Here is a 17730-nt window from a genome sequence, read left to right as displayed (position 1 = left end):
AGTGTAAGGGCTCCCTGGATTTGATGCCTCTGTGTAAAAGATCCCTGCATTGGTGTCGCAGTATAAGGAATCCCTGGATTTGGTGTCTCAGTGACAGGGGTCCCGGGATATGGTGCATGATTGTAAGGGGTCCCTGAATTTGATGTCTCAGTGCAAGCGGTCGCTGGATTTGCTGCCTCAGGGTAAGGGGTCGCTGTATTTGATGCCACAGTGTAAGAGGTCCCTGGATTTGATGCCTCAGTGTAAGGGGTCCCTGGATTGATGTCTCAGTGTAAGGGGTCGCTGGATTTGATGCCACAGTGTAAGGGGTGCTTAGATTTGGTGCCTCAATGTAAGGGGTCACTGGATTTGGTATCTCAGTGTAAGGTTCCCTGGATTTGCTGCCTCTGTGCAAGGTGTCCCTGGATTTGATGCCTCACTGTTAGGGGTCCCTGGATTTGGTGTCTCAGTGTAAGGGGTCCCTGGATTTGATGCCTCTGTGTTAGAGGTCCCTGGATTTGATGTCTCAGTGTAAAGGTTCCCTGGATTTGATGCCTCACTGTAAGGGGTGCCAGGATTTGATGTCTCAGTGTAAGGGGTCCCTGGATTTGATGCCTCAGTGTAAGGGGTCCATGGATTTGGTGTCTCAGTGTCTGGGGTCCCTGGATTTGGTGTGTCAGTGTCAGGGGTCCCTGGATTTGGTGCCTTAGTGTAAGTGGTCCCTGGATTTGCTGCCTCAGTGTAAGTGGTCGCTGGATTTGATGCCTCAGTGTAAGGGCTGCCTGGATTTGGTGCCTCAGTGTTAGGGGTCCCTGGATTTGATGACTCAGTGTCAGGGGTCCCTGGATTTGATGTCTCAGTGTAAGGGGTCCCTGGATTTGATGCATCAGTGTAAGGGGTCCCTGAATTTGATGTCTCATTGCAAGGGGTCCCTGGATTTGTTGCCTCAGTGCAAGGGTTCCCTGGATTTGAAGCCTCAGTGTAAGGGGTCACTGGATTTGATGCCTCAGTGGAAGGGGTCCCTGGATTTGATGCCTCAGTGTAAGGGGACCCTGGATTTGATGCCTCAGTGTATGGTGTCCGTGGATTTGATGCCACAGTGTAAGGGGTCCCTGGATTTGATTTTCAGATTAATGGTCCCTGGATTTGATGCCTCATTGCAAGGGGTCCCAGAATTTGGTGCCTCAGTGTAAGGGCTCCCTGGATTTTAGCCTCTGTGTAAAATATCCCTGCATTGGTGTCGCAGTGTAAGGAATCCCTGGATTTGGTGTCTCAGTGACAGGGGTCCCGGGATATGGTGCATGATTGTAAGGGGTCCCTGAATTTGATGTCTCAGTGCAAGCGGTCGCTGGATTTGCTGCCTCAGGGTAAGGGGTCGCTGTATTTGATGCCACAGTGTAAGAGGTCCCTGGATTTGATGCCTCAGTGTAAGGGGTCCCTGGATTGATGTCTCAGTGTAAGGGGTCGCTGGATTTGATGCCACAGTGTAAGGGGTGCTTAGATTTGGTGCCTCAATGTAAGGGGTCACTGGATTTGGTATCTCAGTGTAAGGTTCCCTGGATTTGCTGCCTCTGTGCAAGGTGTCCCTGGATTTGATGCCTCACTGTTAGGGGTCCCTGGATTTGGTGTCTCAGTGTAAGGGGTCCCTGGATTTGATGCCTCTGTGTTAGAGGTCCCTGGATTTGATGTCTCAGTGTAAAGGTTCCCTGGATTTGATGCCTCACTGTAAGGGGTGCCAGGATTTGATGTCTCAGTGTAAGGGGTCCCTGGATTTGATGCCTCAGTGTAAGGGGTCCATGGATTTGGTGTCTCAGTGTCTGGGGTCCCTGGATTTGGTGTGTCAGTGTCAGGGGTCCCTGGATTTGGTGCCTTAGTGTAAGTGGTCCCTGGATTTGCTGCCTCAGTGTAAGTGGTCGCTGGATTTGATGCCTCAGTGTAAGGGCTGCCTGGATTTGGTGCCTCAGTGTTCGGGGTCCCTTGATTTGATGACTCAGTGTCAGGGGTCCCTGGATTTGATGTCTCAGTGTAAGGGGTCCCTGGATTTGATGCATCAGTGTAAGGGGTCCCTGAATTTGATGTCTCATTGCAAGGGGTCCCTGGATTTGTTGCCTCAGTGCAAGGGTTCCCTGGATTTGAAGCCTCAGTGTAAGGGGTCACTGGATTTGATGCCTCAGTGGAAGGGGTCCCTGGATTTGATGCCTCAGTGTAAGGGGACCCTGGATTTGATGCCTCAGTGTATGGTGTCCGTGGATTTGATGCCACAGTGTAAGGGGTCCCTAGATTTGGTGCCTCAATGTAAGGGGTCACTGGATTTGATGCCTCAGTGTAAGGGGTCCCTGGATTTGATGCGTCAGTGTAAGTGGTTCCAGGATTTGATGCATCATTGTAAGTGGTCCCTTGATTTGATGCCTCAGTGTTAGGCGTCCATGGATTTGGTGTCTCACTGTAAGTGTTCCCTGGATTTGATGCCTCAGGGTAAGGGGTCCCTGCATTTGATGCGTCATTGTAAGGGCTCCCTGGATTTGATGCCTCAGTGTAAGTTGTCCCTTGATTTGGTGTCTCAGTGTAAGGGGTCCCTGGATTGGATGCCTCTGTGTCAGGGGTACCTGGATTTGATGTCTCAGTGTAAAGGTTACCTGGATTTGATGCCTCAGTGTAAGGGGTCGCTGGATTTGGTGCCTCAGTGTAAGGGGTCCCTAGATTTGATGCCTCAGTGTAAGGGTGCACCGGAATTGATGCTTCAGTGTAAGGGGTCCCTGAATTTGGTGCCTCAGTGTAAGGGGTCCCTGGAGTTTGTGCCTCAATGTAAGGGGTCCCTGGATTTGATGCCTTTGTAAGTGGTCCCTGGATTTGATGCTTCAGTGTAAGGGGTCCTTGGATTTGGTGTCTCAGTGTCAGGGGTCCCTGGATTTGGTGCCTTAGTGTAAAGGGTCCCTGGATTTGGTGCCTCAGTGTAAGGATTCCCTTGATTTGATGCCTCAGTGTAAGGGGTCCCTGGATTTGATGCATCAGTGTAAGGGGTCCCTGGTTTTTGTGCTTCAGTGCAAGTGGTCCCTGGATTTGATGCCTCAGTGTAAGGGGTCCCTGGATGTGATGCCTCAGTGTAATGGGTCCCTGGATGTAGTGCCTCAGTGTAAGGTGTCGCTGAATTTGATGTCTCAGTGTAAGTGGTCGCTGGATTTGATGCCTCAGTGTAAGGGGTTGTGTTTATAATGCCTCAGTGTAAGGGGTCCCTGGATTTGATGCCTCAGTGTAAGGGGTGCTTGGATTGAATGCGTCAGTGTAAGGGGTCCCTGGATTTGGTGTCTCAGTGTAAGGAGTCCATGGATTTGATGCCTCAGTGTAAGGGGTCCCTGGATTTGAGGCATCAGTGTAAGGGGTCCCTGAATTTGATGTCTCAGTGCAAGGGTCCCTGGATTTGCTGTATCAGGATAAGGGGTCGCTGGATTTGATGCCACAGTGTAACGGGTCCCTGGATTTGATGCCTCAGTGTAAGGGGTCCCTGGATTGATGTCTCAGTGTAAGGGATCCCTGGATTTGATGCCTCAGTGCAAGGGTTCCCTGGATATGATGCCTCAGTGTAAGGGGTCACTGGATTTGATGTCTCAGTGTAAGGGGTCCCTGGATTTGATGCCTCATTGTAAGGGGTCCGTGGATTTGATGCCACAGTGAAAGGGGTCCCTAGATTTGGTGCCTCAATGTAAAGGGTCATTGGATTTGATGCCTCAGTGTAAGGGGTCCCTGGATTTGATGCCTCAGTGTAAGGGGTCCCTGGATTTGATGCCTCAATGCAAGGGGTCCCTGGATTTGATGTCTCAGTGTAAGGCGTCCCAGGATTTGAAGCATCAGTGTAATGGGGTCCCTGGATTTGGTGTCTGAGTTTAAAGGCTCCCTGGATTTGATGTCTCAGTGTCAGGGATCCCTGGATTTGATGGCTCAGTGTAATTGGTCGCTGATTATAATGCCTCAGTGTAAGGGGTCCCTGGATTTAATGCCTCAGTGTAAGGGGTCCCTGGATTTAATGCCTCAGTGTAAGGGGTCCCTGGATTTGATGTCTCTGTGTAAGGCGTCCCTGGATTTGATGCCTCAGTGTAAGGGTTCCCTGGATTTGATGCGTCAGTGTAAGGGGGTCCCTGGACTTGATGCCTCAGTGTAAGGGGTCCCTGGAGTTGGTACCTCAATATAAGCGGTCCCTGGATTTGAAGCCTGTATAAGTGGTCCCTGGATTTGATGCCTCAGTATAAGCGGTCCCTGGATTTGGTGTCTCAGTGTCAGCGGTCACTGGATTTGGTGCCTTCGTGTAAAGGGTATTTGGAATTGGTGTCTCAGTGTAAGGAGTCCCCCTGGATTTGGTGCCTTGTGTAAGGCTTCACTTGATTTGATGCCTCAGTGTAAGGGGTCCATGGATTTGGTGCATCAGTGTAAGGGGTCCCTGGATTTTGTGCTTCAGTGTAAGTGGTCCCTGGATTTGATGCCTCAGTGTAAGGGGTCCCTGGATGTGGTTTCTCAGTGTAAGGGGTCCCTGCATTTGGTGTCTCAATGCAGGGGGTCACTGGATTTGATGCCTCAGTGTAAGGGGTCGCTGAATTTGATGTCTCAGTGTAAGGGGTCCTTGTATTTGATGCCTCAGTGTAAGGGGTCGTGTTTATAATGCCTCAGTGTAAGGGGTCCCTGGATTTGATGCCTCAGTGTAAGGAGTCCCTACATTTGGTGTCTCAATGTAAGGTGTCCTTGGATTTGATGTCTCAGTGTAAGGGCTCCTTGGATTTCATAACTCAGTTTAAGGGGTCCCAGGATTTGATGCCTCATTGTAAGGGTTCCCAGGATTTGATGCCTCATTGTAAGGAGTCCTGGATTTGACGCCTCAGGGTAAGGGGTCCCTGGATTTGTTTCTCAGATTAAGTGGTCCCTGGATTTGATGCCTCATTGTCAGGGGTCCCAGGATTTGGTGCCTCAGTGTAAGGGCTACCTGGATTTGATGCCTCTGTGTAAAAGATCCCTGCATTGGTGTCGCAGTGTAAGGGAACCCTGGATTTGGTGTCTCAGTGACAGGGGTCCCTGGATATGGTGCATGATTGTAAGGGGTCCCTGAATTTGATGTCTCAGCGCAAGGGGTCGCTGGATTTGCTGCCTCAGGGTAAGGGGTCGCTGTATTTGATGCCACAGTGTAAGAGGTCCCTTGATTTGATGCCTCAGTGTAAGGGGTCCCTGGATTGATGTCTCAGTGTAAGGAGTCGCTGGATTTGATGCCACAGTGTAAGGGGTGCTTAGATTTGGTGCCTCAATGTAAGGGGTCACTGGATTTGGTATCTCAGTGTAAGTGTCCCTGGATTTGCTGCCTCTGTGCAAGGTGTCCCTGGATTTGATGCCTCACTGTTAGGGGTCCCTGGATTTGGTGTCTCAGTGTAAAGGGTCCCTGGATTTGATGCCTCTGTGTTAGAGGTCCCTGGATTTGATGTCTCAGTGTAAAGGTTCCCTGGATTTGATGCCTCAGTGCAAGGGGTCCCTAGATTTGGTGTCTCAGTGTCTGGGGTCCCTGGATTTGGTGTCTCAGTGTCAGGGGTCCCTGGATTTGGTGCCTCAGTGTAAGTGGTCCCTGGATTTGCTGCCTCAGTGTAAGTGGTCGCTGGATTTGATGCCTCAGTGTAAGGTGTCCGTGGATTTGATGCCGCAGTGTAAGGGGTCCCTAGATTTGGTGCCTCAATGTAAGGGGTCACTGGATTTGATGCCTCAGTGTAAGGGGTCCCTGGATTTGATGCGTCAGTGTAAGTGGTTCCAGGATTTGATGCATCATTGTAAGTGGTCCCTTGATTTGAAGCCTCAGTGTTAGGGGTCCCTGGATTTGGTGTCTCACTGTAAGTGTTCCCTGGATTTGATGCCTCAGGGTAAGGGGTCCCTGCATTTGATGCGTCATTGTAAGGGTTCCCTGGATTTGATGCCTCAGTGTAAGTTGTCCCTTGATTTGGTGTCTCAGTGTAAGGGGTCCCTGGATTTGATGCCTCTGTGTCAGGGGTCCCTGGATTTGATGTCTCAGTGTTAAGGTTCCCTGGATTTGATGCCTCAGTGTAAGAGGTCGCTGGATTTGATGCCTCAGTGTAAGGGGTCCCTAGATTTGATGCCTCAGTGTAAGGGGTCCCTGGATTTGAGGCATCAGTGAAAGGGGTCGCTGAATTTGATGTCTCAGTGCAAGGGTCCCTGGATTTGATGCCTCAGTGTAAGGGGTTCCTGGATGTGGTTTCTCAGTGTAAGGGGTCCCTGCATTTGGTGTCTCAATGCAAGGGGTCACTGGATTTGATGCCTCAGTGTAAGGGGTCGCTGAATTTGATGTCTCAGTGTAAGGGCTCCCTGGATTTGATGCCTCAATGCAAGGGGTCCCTGGATTTGATGTCTCAGTGTAAGGCGTCCCAGGATTTGAAGCATCAGTGTAATGGGGTCCCTGGATTTGGTGTCTGAGTTTAATGGCTCCCTGGAATTGATGTCTCAGTGTCAGGGGTCCCTGGATATGGTGCCTGATTGTAAGGGGTCCATGGATTTTGTGTCTCAGTATAAGGAGCCCCTGGATTTGATGCCTCAGTGTAAGGGGTCCCTGGATTTGATGCATCAGTGTAAGGGGTCCCTGAATTTGATGTCTCAGTGCAAGGGGTCCCTGGATTTGCTGCCTCAGGTTAAGGGGTAGCTAGATTTGATGCTACACTGTAACGGGTCCCTGGATTTTTTGCCTCAGTGCAAGTGATCCCTGGATTGATGTCTCAGTGTAAGGGGTCCCTGGATTTGATGCATCAGTGCAAGGGTTCCCTGGATTTGATGCCTCAGTGTAAGGGGTCACTGGATTTGATGCCTCAGTGTAAGGGGTCACTGGTTTTGATGCCACAGTGTAAGGGGTTCCTAGATTTGGTGCCTCAATGTAAGGGGTCACTGGATTTGATGCCTCAGTGTAAGGGGTCCCTGGATTTGATGCCTCCCTGTAAGGGGTACCTGGATTTGATGCCTCAGTGTAAAGGGTCCCTGGATTTGGTGTCGCAGTGTAAGGGGTCCCTGGATTTAATGCGTCAGTGTAAGGGGTCCCTGGATTTGGTGCCTCAGTGTCAGGGGTCCCTGGATATGGTGACTGATTGTAAGGGGTCCATGGATTTTGTTTCTCAGTATAAGGAGCCCCTGGATTTGATGCCTCAGTGTAAGGGGTCCGTGGATTTGATGCGTCAGTGTAAGGGGTCCCTGAATTTGATGCCTCAGTGTAAGGGGTCCCTGGATTTGATGCATTAGTGCAAGGGTTCCCTGGATTTGATGCCTCAGTGTAAGGGGTCACTGGATTTGATGCCTCAGTGTAAGGGGTCCCTGGATTTGATGCCACAGTGTAAGGGGTTCCTAGATTTGGTGCCTCAATGTAAGGGGTCACTGGATTTGATGCCTCAGTGTAAGGGGTCCCTGGATTTGATGCCTCAGTGTAAGGGATCCCTGGATTTGATGCCTCAGTGCAAGGGGTCCCTGGATTTGATGTCTCAGTGTAAGGGGTCCCAGGATTTGATGCATCCGTGCAATGGGGTCCCTGGATTTGGTGTCTGAGTTTAAAGGCTCCCTGGATTTGATGTCTCAGTGTCAGTGGTCCCTGGATTTGATGTCTCAGTGTAAGGGGTCCTTGGATTTGATGCGTCAGCGTAAGGGGTCCCTGGATTTGATTCTCAGATTAATGGTCACTGGATTTGATGCCTCATTGTAAGGGGTCCCAGGATTTGGTGCCTCAGTGTAAGGGCTCCCTGGATTTGATGCCTCAGTGTAAAAGGTCCCTGGCTTTGGTGTCGCAGTGTAAGGGGTCCCTGGATTTGGTGTCTCAGTGTCAGGGGTCCCTGGATATGGTGCCTGATTGTAAGGGGTCCATGTATTTTGTGTCTCAGTGCAAGGAGTCCCTGGATTTGATGCCTCAGTGTAAGGGGTGCCTGGATTTGATGCATCAGTGTAAGGGGTCCCTTAAATTTGATGTCTCAGTGCAAGCGGTGCCTGGATTTGCTGCCTCACGGTAAGGGGTCGCTGGATTTGATGCCACAGTGTAAGGGGTCCCTGGATTTGATGCCTCAGTGCAAGGTGTCCCTGGATTTGATGCCTCAGTGCAAGGGTTCCCTGGATTTGATGCCTCAGTGTCAGGGGACCCTGGATTTGGTGTCTCAGTGTCAGAGGTCCCTGGATATGGTGCCTGATTGTAAGTGCTCCATGGATTTTGTGTCTCAGTGTAAGTAGTCCCTGGATTTGATGCCACAGAGTAAGGGTTCCCTGGATTTGATGCGTCAGTGTAAGGGGGTCCCTGGATTTGATGCCTCAGTGTAAGGGGTCCCTGGAGTTGGTACCTCAATATAAGGGGTCCCTGGATTTGAAGCCTGTATAAGTGGTCCCTGGATTTGATGCCTCAGTATAAGCGGTCCCTGGATTTGGTGTCTCAGTGTCAGCGGTCACTGGATTTGGTGCCTTCGTGTAAAGTTTATCTGGAATTGGTGTCTCAGTGTAAGGAGTCCCCCTGGATTTGGTGCCTTGTGTAAGGCTTCACTTGATTTGATGCCTCAGTGTAAGGGGTCCATGGATTTGATGCATCAGTGTAAGGGGTCCCTGGATTTTGTGCTTCAGTGTAAGTGGTCCCTGGATTTGATGCCTCAGTGTAAGTGGTCCCTGGATGTGGTTTCTCAGTGTAAGGGGTCCCTGCATTTGCTGTCTCAATGCAAGGGGTCACTGGATTTGATGCCTCAGTGTAAGGGGTCGCTGAATTTGATGTCTCAGTGTAAGGGGTCCTTGTATTTGATGCCTCAGTGTAAGGGGACGTGTTTATAATGCCTCAGTGTAAGGGGTCCCTGGATTTGATGCCTCAGTGTAAGGGGTCCCTGCATTTGGTGTCTCAATGTAAGGTGTCCTTGGATTTGATGTCTCAGTGTAAGGGCTCCTTGGATTTCATAACTCAGTTTAAGGGGTCCCAGGATTTGATGCCTCATTGTAAGGGTTCCCAGGATTTGATGCCTCATTGTAAGGAGCCCTGGATTTGACGCCTCAGGGTAAGGGGTCCCTGGATTTGTTTCTCAGATTATGTGGTCCCTGGATTTGGTGTCTCAGTGTCAGGGGTCCCTGGATATGGTGCCTGATTGTAAGGGGTCCCTGGAGTTTGTGTCTCAGTGTAAGGAGTCCCTGGATTTGATGCATCAGTGTAAGGGGTCCCTGAATTTGAAGTCTCAGTGCAAGGTGTCGCTGGATTTGCTGCCTCAGTGTAATAGGTCACTGGATTTGATGCCTCAGTGTAAGGGGTCCCTGGATTTGATGCCTCAGTGTAAGGTGTCCGTGGATTTGAAGCCACAGTGTAAGGTGTCCTTAGATTTGGTGCCTCAATGTAAGGGGTCACTGGATTTGATGCCTCAGTGTAAGGGCTCCCTGGATTTGATGTCTCAGTGTCAGGGGTCCCTGGATTTGATGCCTCAGTGCAAAGGTTCCATGGATTTGATGCCTCAGTGTAAGGGGTCCTTGGATTTGATGCCTCAGTGTAAGGGGTTCCTGAATTTGATGCCTCAGTGTAAGAGGTTCCTGGATTTGGTTTCTCCGTGTAAGGGGTTGCTGGCTTTCGTGTCTCAGTGTAAGGGACACTGGATTTGATGCCTCAGTGTAAGGGGTCCCTGGATTTGATGCCTAAGTGTAACGGGTCCCTGGATTTGATGCCTCAGTGTAAGGCGTCCGTGGATTTGATGCCACAGTGTAAGGGGTCCTTAGATTTGGTACCTCAATGTAAGGAGTCACTGGATTTGATGCCTCAGTGTAAGGGGTCCCTGGATTTGATGCCTCAGTGTAAGGGGTCCCTGGATTTGATGCCTCAGTGCAAGGGCTCCCTGGATTTGATGTCTCAGTGTCAGGGGTCCCTGGATTTGATGCCTCAGTGCAAGGGTTCCATGGATTTGATGCCTCAGTGTCAGGGGTCACTGGATTTGATGCCTCAGTGTAAGTTGTCCCTTGATTTGGTATCTCAGTGTAAGGGGTCCCTGATTTTGATGCCTCTGTGTACGAGGTCCCTGGATTTGATGTCTCAGTGTAAAGGTTACCTGGGTTTGATGCCTCACTGTAAGGGGTCTCTGGATTTGATCTCTCAGTGTAAGGGCTCCCTGGATTTGATGCCTCAGTGTAAAGGGTCCCTTGATTTGGTGTCGCAGTGTAAGGGGTCCCTGGATTTGATGCCTCAGTGTAAGGGTTCCCTGGATTTGGTGTCTCAGTATCAGGGGTCCCTGGATTTGGTGTCTCAGGGTCAGGGGTCCCTGGATTTGGTGCCTTAGTGTAAGTGGTCCCTGGATTTGATGCCTCAGTGTTCGGGGTGCCTGGATTTGGTGTCTCACTGTAAGTGTTCCCTTGATTTGATGCCTCAGGGTAAGGGGTCCCTGCATTGGATGCGTCAGTGTAAGGGCTCCCTGGATTTGATGCCTCAGTGTAAGTTGTCCCTTGATTTGGTGTCTCAGTTTAATGGGTCCCAGGATTTGATGCCTCTGTGTAAAGGGTCCCTGGATTTGATGTCTCAGTGTAAAGGTTCCCTGGATTTGATGCCTCACTGTTAGGGGTCCCTGGATTTGATGCCTCAGTGTAAAGGGTGCCTGGATTTGATGTTTCAGTGTAAGGGGTCCCTGGATTTGATGCCTCAGTGTTAGGGCTCTCTGGATTTGGTGCCTCAGTGTAAGGGCTCCCTGGATTTGATGCCTCAGTGTTAGAGGTCCCTGGATGTGTTGCCTCAGTGTAAGGGATCTTGGATTTGATGCCTCAGTGTAAGGGGTCCCTGGATTTGATGTCTCAGTGTAAGGGGTCTCTGGATTTGATGCATCAGTGTAAGGGGTCCCTGAATTTGATGTCTCAGTGTAAGGGGCCCCAGGAGTTGATGCATCAGATTAATGGGATCCCTGGATTTGGTGTCTCCGTCTAAGGGCTCCCTGGATTTGATGCCTCAGCGTAAGGGGTCCCTGAATTTAATGCCTCAGTGTATGGGCTCCCTGGATTTGATGCCTCAGTGTAAGGGGTCCCTGGAGTTGGTGCCTCAATGTTAGGGGTCCCTGGATTTGATGCATGTGTAAGTGGTCGCTGGATTTGGTGTCTCAATGTAAGGTGTCCTTCGATTTGATGTCTCAGTTTAAGGGGTCCCAGGATTTGATGCCTCATTGTAACTGTTCCCAGGATTTGATGCCTCAGTGTAAGGGGTCCCTGGATTTGATTCTCAGATTAAGTGGTTCCTGGATTTGATGCCTCATTGTAAGGGATCCCAGGATTTGGTGCCTCAGTGTAAGGGCTCCCTGGATTTGATGCCTCAGTGTAAAAGGTCCCTGGCTTTGGTGTCGTAGTGTAATGGGTCCCTGGATTTGATGCGTCAGTGTAAGGGGTCCCTGGAATTGGTGTCTCAGTGTCAGGGGTCCCTGGATATGGTGCCTGATTGTAAGAGGTCACTGGATTTGATGCCTCAGTGTAAGGGGTCCCTGGATTTGATGCCTCAGTGTCAGGGGTCCCAGGATTTGATGCCTCAGTGTAAGGGGTCCCAGGATTTGATGCATCAGTGTAATGGGGTCCCTGGATTTGGTGCCTAAGTGTAAGTGGTTCCAGGATTTGATGCCTCAGTGTAAGGGGTCCCTGGATTTGGTGCCTGATTGTAAGGGGCCAATGGATTTTGTGTCTCAGTGTAAGGAGTCCCTGGATTTGATGCCTCAGTGTAAGGGGACCCTGGATTTGATGCATCAGTGTAAGGGGTCCCTGAATTTGATGTCTCAGTGCAAGGGGTCCCTGGATTTGCTGCCTCAGGGTAAGGGGTCGCTGGATTTGATGCCACAATTTAACGGGTCCCTGGATTTGATGCCTCAGTGTAAGGGGTCCCTGGATTGATGTCTCAGTGTAAGGGGTCGCTGGATTTGATGTCTCAGTGCAAGGGTTCCCTGGATTTGATGCCTCAGTGTAAGGGGTCACTGGATTTGATGCCTCAGTGTAAGGGGTCCCTGGATTTGATGCCTCAGTATAAGGAGTCCGTGGATTTGATGCCACAGTGTGAGGCGTCCCTAGATTTGATGTCTCAGTGTAAGGGGTCCCAGGATTTGATGCAACATTTTAATGGGGTCCCTGGATTTGATGCCTCAGTGTAAGTGTTCGTGTTTCTAATGCCTCAGTGTAAGGTGTCCCTGGATTTGATGCCTCAGTGTGAGGGGTACCTGGATTTGATGCCTCAGTGTAAAGGATCCCTGGATTTGATGCCTCAGTGTAAGGGATCCCTGGATTTGATGCCTCAGTGCAAGGGCTCGCTGGATTTGATGTCTCAGTGTCAGTGGTCCCTGGATTTGATGCCTCAGTGTAAGGGGTGCCTGGATTTGATGCCTCAGTGTAAGGTGTCCCTGGATTTGATACCTCAGTGCAAGGGGTCCCTGGATTTGATGTATCAGTGTAAGGTGTCCCAGGATTTGATGCATCAGTGTAATGGGGTCCTTGTATTTGGTCCTCAGTGTAAGTGGTTCCAGGATTTGATGCATCATTGTAAGTGGTACATGGATTTGATGGCTTAGAGTAAGGGGTCCCTGGATTTGATGCCTCAGTGTAAGGGGTCCCTGGATTTGGTGTCTCAGTGTAAGGGTTGCCTGGATTTGATGCCTACCTGTAAGGGGTACCTGGATTTGATGCCTCAGTGTAAAGGGTCCCTGGATTTGGTGTCGCAGTGTAAGTGGTCCCTGTATTTAATGCGTCAGTGTAAGGGGTCCCTGGATTTGATGCCTCAGTGTAAAAGGTCCCTGGCTTTGGTGTCGTAGTGTAAGGGGTCCCTGGATTTGATGCGTCAGTGTAAGGGGTCCCTGGAATTGGTGTCTCAGTGTCAGGGGTCCCTGGATATGGTGCCTGATTGTAAAGGGTCACTGGATTTGATGCCTCAGTGTAAGGGGTCCCTGGATCTGATGCCTCAGTGTCAGGGGTCCCAGGATTTGATGCCTCAGTGTCAGGGGTCCCAGGATTTGATGCATCAGTGTAATGGGGTCCCTGGATTTGGTGCCTAAGTGTAAGTGGTTCCAGGATTTGATGCCTCAGTGTAAGGGGTACCTGGATTTGATGCCTCAGTGTAAAGGGTCCCTGGATTTGCTGTCGCAGTGTAAGGGTTCCCTGGATTTAATGCGTCAGTGTAAGTGGTCCCTGGATTTGGTGTCTCAGTGTCAGGGGTCCCTGGATATGGTGCCTGATTGTAAGGGGCCAATGGATTTTGTGTCTCAGTGTAAGGAGTCCCTGGATTTGATGCCTCAGTGTAAGGGGACACTGGATTTGATGCATCAGTGTAAGGGGTCCCTGAATTTGATGTCTCAGTGCAAGGGGTCCCTGGATTTGCTGCCTCAGGGTAAGGGGTCGCTGGATTTGATGCCACAATTTAACGGGTCCCTGGATTTGATGCCTCAGTGTAAGGGGTCCCTGGATTGATGTCTCAGTGTAAGGGGTCGCTGGATTTGATGCCTCAGTGCAAGGGTTCCCTGGATTTGATGCCTCAGTGTAAGGGGTCACTGGATTTGATGCCTTAGTGTAAGGGGTCCCTGGATTTGATGCCTCAGTATAAGGAGTCCGTGGATTTGATGCCACAGTGTGAGGCGTCCCTAGATTTGATGTCTCAGTGTAAGGGGTCCCAGGATTTGATGCAGCATTTTAATGGGGTCCCTGGATTTGATGCCTCAGTGTAAGTGTTCGTGTTTCTAATGCCTCAGTGTAAGGTGTCCCTGGATTTGATGCCTCAGTGTGAGGGGTACCTGGATTTGATGCCTCAGTGTAAAGGATCCCTGGATTTGATGCCTCAGTGTAAGGGATCCCTGGATTTGATGCCTCAGTGCAAGGGCTCGCTGGATTTGATGTCTCAGTGTCAGTGGTCCCTGGATTTGATGCCTCAGTGTAAGGGGTGCCTGGATTTGATGCCTCAGTGTAAGGTGTCCCTGGATTTGATACCTCAGTGCAAGGGGTCCCTGGATTTGATGTATCAGTGTAAGGTGTCCCAGGATTTGATGCATCAGTGTAATGGGGTCCTTGTATTTGGTCCTCAGTGTAAGTGGTTCCAGGATTTGATGCATCGTTGTAAGTGGTACATGGATTTGATGGCTTAGAGTAAGGGGTCCCTGGATTTGATGCCTCAGTGTAAGGGGTCCCTGGATTTGGTGTCTCAGTGTAAGGGTTGCCTGGATTTGATGCCTACCTGTAAGGGGTACCTGGATTTGATGCCTCAGTGTAAAGGGTCCCTGGATTTGCTGTCGCAGTGTAAGGGTTCCCTGGATTTAATGCGTCAGTGTAAGTGGTCCCTGGATTTGGTGTCTCAGTGTCAGGGGTCCCTGGATATGGTGCCTGATTGTAAGGGGCCAATGGATTTTGTGTCTCAGTGTAAGGAGTCCCTGGATTTGATGCCTCAGTGTAAGGGGACACTGGATTTGATGCATCAGTGTAAGGGGTCCCTGAATTTGATGTCTCAGTGCAAGGGGTCCCTGGATTTGCTGCCTCAGGGTAAGGGGTCGCTGGATTTGATGCCACAATTTAACGGGTCCCTGGATTTGATGCCTCAGTGTAAGGGGTCCCTGGTGTTAGCGTTAGTTTTTTCTTAGAAGAATCACTCAACACTCAGAGTCGGTTCCAATGCTGAAGCAGCTTTTATTACGCTCAGCGGGGAGGAAACAAACAGGACCGTATCCAGGTTTCTCTCCACAGAACAAAGAGTTACATGTACCTTTATATGTTTTACAACAGTTACAAAACAGCTTACTGCAGTTACACAGCTCATCACGGCTGGACACAAGCCAATCACAACGATTATAGATTACATATAGGTTCTTTAATCCAATAGAATTCTCCTAGTAACCAGGGAACCATTGTCAATTTGGGTTGATCGATGACTTTATATGTTCTCTCCCTAGTTCTTTCATCTGGGAGAAATAATTGGTTTGTAGCCTGGTTTACAGCAAATGGTTTCCCTCTTATCTTTCTTCCTGGGGAATTAATTGGTTTATGGCCTTGTTCACAGGAGATGGCTTCCTTCTTATCTCTGCCTTCCCAGGCATTCCTACAGTGGGCCTCACAGGGTTATTGCTCGGTCAGTGAACGTTCAACAGTTCACAGCTTGACTACCTGGTTTCCCATCATGCCTGGGCAGCCATTTTATGTGTGTGTCCATTTAAGCTTATGTGAGTTTTAAATATCCAGCAGGTGCCTAATGCCTAAGTCTATATATATCTACTCTCTACAACAATTCCCCCCATTCGGTAAAGGGACTAGTCCTAGTCCCCTTTTAACCGACCGTACTGCCTTTATCTGATATTTGTGCACTGCCCGGTACTCCTTGCCTCAACGTGCTGGCCAGTCACGCGGTTTCAGGAGTCCCGGTTGCTTAGATCAAATTAACAAAGGCTAGCTCCTCCCGTCCCCTTATCAAACAGGCTTGTTTAATATCCAGGGAACGGTGATTGGTCCGTTTCCGCCGTTTGTGGCGCCTGCATACCTGGCAGGCCATCACGCCCCATGTTATTGCTAAGATTAATTGTATCCCGACCAGTGTGTGTGAAATAACTCGGATCCATGGGTGGATGTTCACATTTATTCCCCAGTCCCAGACTTTTCTCCACCAACTCTGACTTTGTAAGTCTACCTCGGTATCTTCTTCCAGTTCTTTGATTTTAGTTTGTATCTGGTGATAGAGTTTTACGGATTGCCCCACTCTGAGCCTTAACTCCCGTAATACCTCGGTTAGATGTGGGATAGGGACCTGCTCTGGCTCGTCATAATCCTGCAAATGATCATGGAGCTGATCAGTTACTTCAATAACATCGGACTTCCGGCGCCTAACCTGGGTGAAATGTGCTTGCCCGATCGCGACAGGTCGTAGTGGTGTGAAGCAAAAGTTGGGCTGCGGTATAGGGCACTGTAGGTCATTATACTGGTATGAACGCTCTGTGGTAGAGATGCAGTATCTTCCCCTCCCTCCGTAGCCTGCCCTCGCGAAATGCATGTGTGCGGGCACTATTTCTAGAACACACCCGTCGATTCGGTTAAACCCGCACTCGTCTAGTTCCCCTCGGCCCACCGGGTGAGGGCATACTGTGATTTCCCCCCTTTGCTTGCAATCTGCTAGGGAAATCCCGGTAAGTATGTTGTTTCGACGAACGGCAGAGGTGGTGGTTAGGTAGTAGCGTATGGAGACATTTTCCCGTATTACTCCGATATTCTCTAGTTGGTATAAGGGGAACGGCCCTGAGTCCGGCGTTGCTATAGGGATCAACAGGACTATCCCTATCCCGGTAGTCCTACCCATCTGGCAATCTAGAATTGCGGGGTATACTCGGGTCAGTCCCTTCAGAGTACAATTATCCAGTGTCCCCCTTTGGTTCGCCAACTGAGCTAAATGTGAACTGTCTATCCAATCGGGTACTTCCCCGCGTTGGATCTGGTCGAGGTTGTGGCGGATCTGTCCCACCATCCACAGACCATAAGCATGACAGAGTTGCCCCTGTCTTTGCTTTATTGTATCTTCTTGTTCTCTATCAATGAGGTGATTGATGGTTTTAGCGTGAGCTTCCAGGACTGAGATGCCATCCAACTGGATTTCGACACCCTCCTTTCCTAGGTTGGCCTGGTCTTCCTGGTTTTGCTCCACCCTCTCCAATAACCCCTTCATCACCCCTTTAAGCTGTTCTACCCTCTCATTTAGCCCTTGTATGTCTATCGAGTTAACTACGGAGGTTCCTGTATTGAAAACGGTAGCAACATCATTTACTATTTCCCTCTTCACCCTGGGTGCTAACCCCTGGCCCCGGAACTTACTGGCACCCATTGCATCGGCAGCCTGCTGCATTACAACTTTACTTAATACATTGTACATCTTCCTTGACTGTTCGGTACAATATTCCGGCATCTGGATGCCTGAAATATTGATCAGAACAGGCACAAATTCATGTTTAACATTATCATACAACAGTTCCCCCTCGTTGTACATTACAATCCCATTTTCTGGTCCCTTAGTAGTTATTGCTGGGATTGTCCCGGAGGCGCGCAAATTATGCCGAAAGTGCATTCATCGGGCCCTTTGACATCCCTCCGTTTAATGCAGCTGCTCCTTATACCCGTGGAGCACTGTACACATACCCGGTCCTTATTAGGATTCACTTGTAACCATGCATTAAAATAAGTTCTGTCCTTGCTCCAATCCTTAGTCGCTGGAACACATATTCCGTCCGTCAAATTGAACAACACTCCATAGTTCATGTAATTGTTTATTTCCAGCGTGCTCTGCTGTCCGTCGGTGTTGCCCAGGGTACGTGCATGTCGCAGGGCTATCCATATTACGAGTAGCGTCGTCCGTATTCCCATCTCGGTAAGTATTATCTGTAATTTTAAACAGACGGCCTGGTCGTCACCAGGGGTTAAAGTTTTTTTTTTTTCCTATGAGTGTCCCGGTCACCCTGCAAAATCAGAAGCACAGGGTTACAATTGAATCATTTCGAATTGAATCTGTGGGGCGTTCGCCCGTGTCTTTACCCACTTAAATATTACCCAAACTCCTATTAACATTAAAGCTAAAGCTATTCCTCCGAACACCCCTTCCGAAAGGGTGTCTAACCACTCCTGGTACTTTACAGCATACCATTCCGTCTCGTCTAGGCGTATCACCCTTGGTTCGGCCATTATTCTTTTTGGGTTATACCTTGTTAGTTGTGACCAGTGCTTCCACCGGCCTTTCCCTTTCATGTCGACACATGCACACGTGTCGCTTGTCAAAAT

Source organism: Pristiophorus japonicus, chromosome 28 (assembly GCF_044704955.1).
Source record: "Pristiophorus japonicus isolate sPriJap1 chromosome 28, sPriJap1.hap1, whole genome shotgun sequence".
Lineage (NCBI taxonomy): Eukaryota > Metazoa > Chordata > Chondrichthyes > Pristiophoridae > Pristiophorus > Pristiophorus japonicus.
This window is presented reverse-complemented; position numbering follows the sequence as displayed.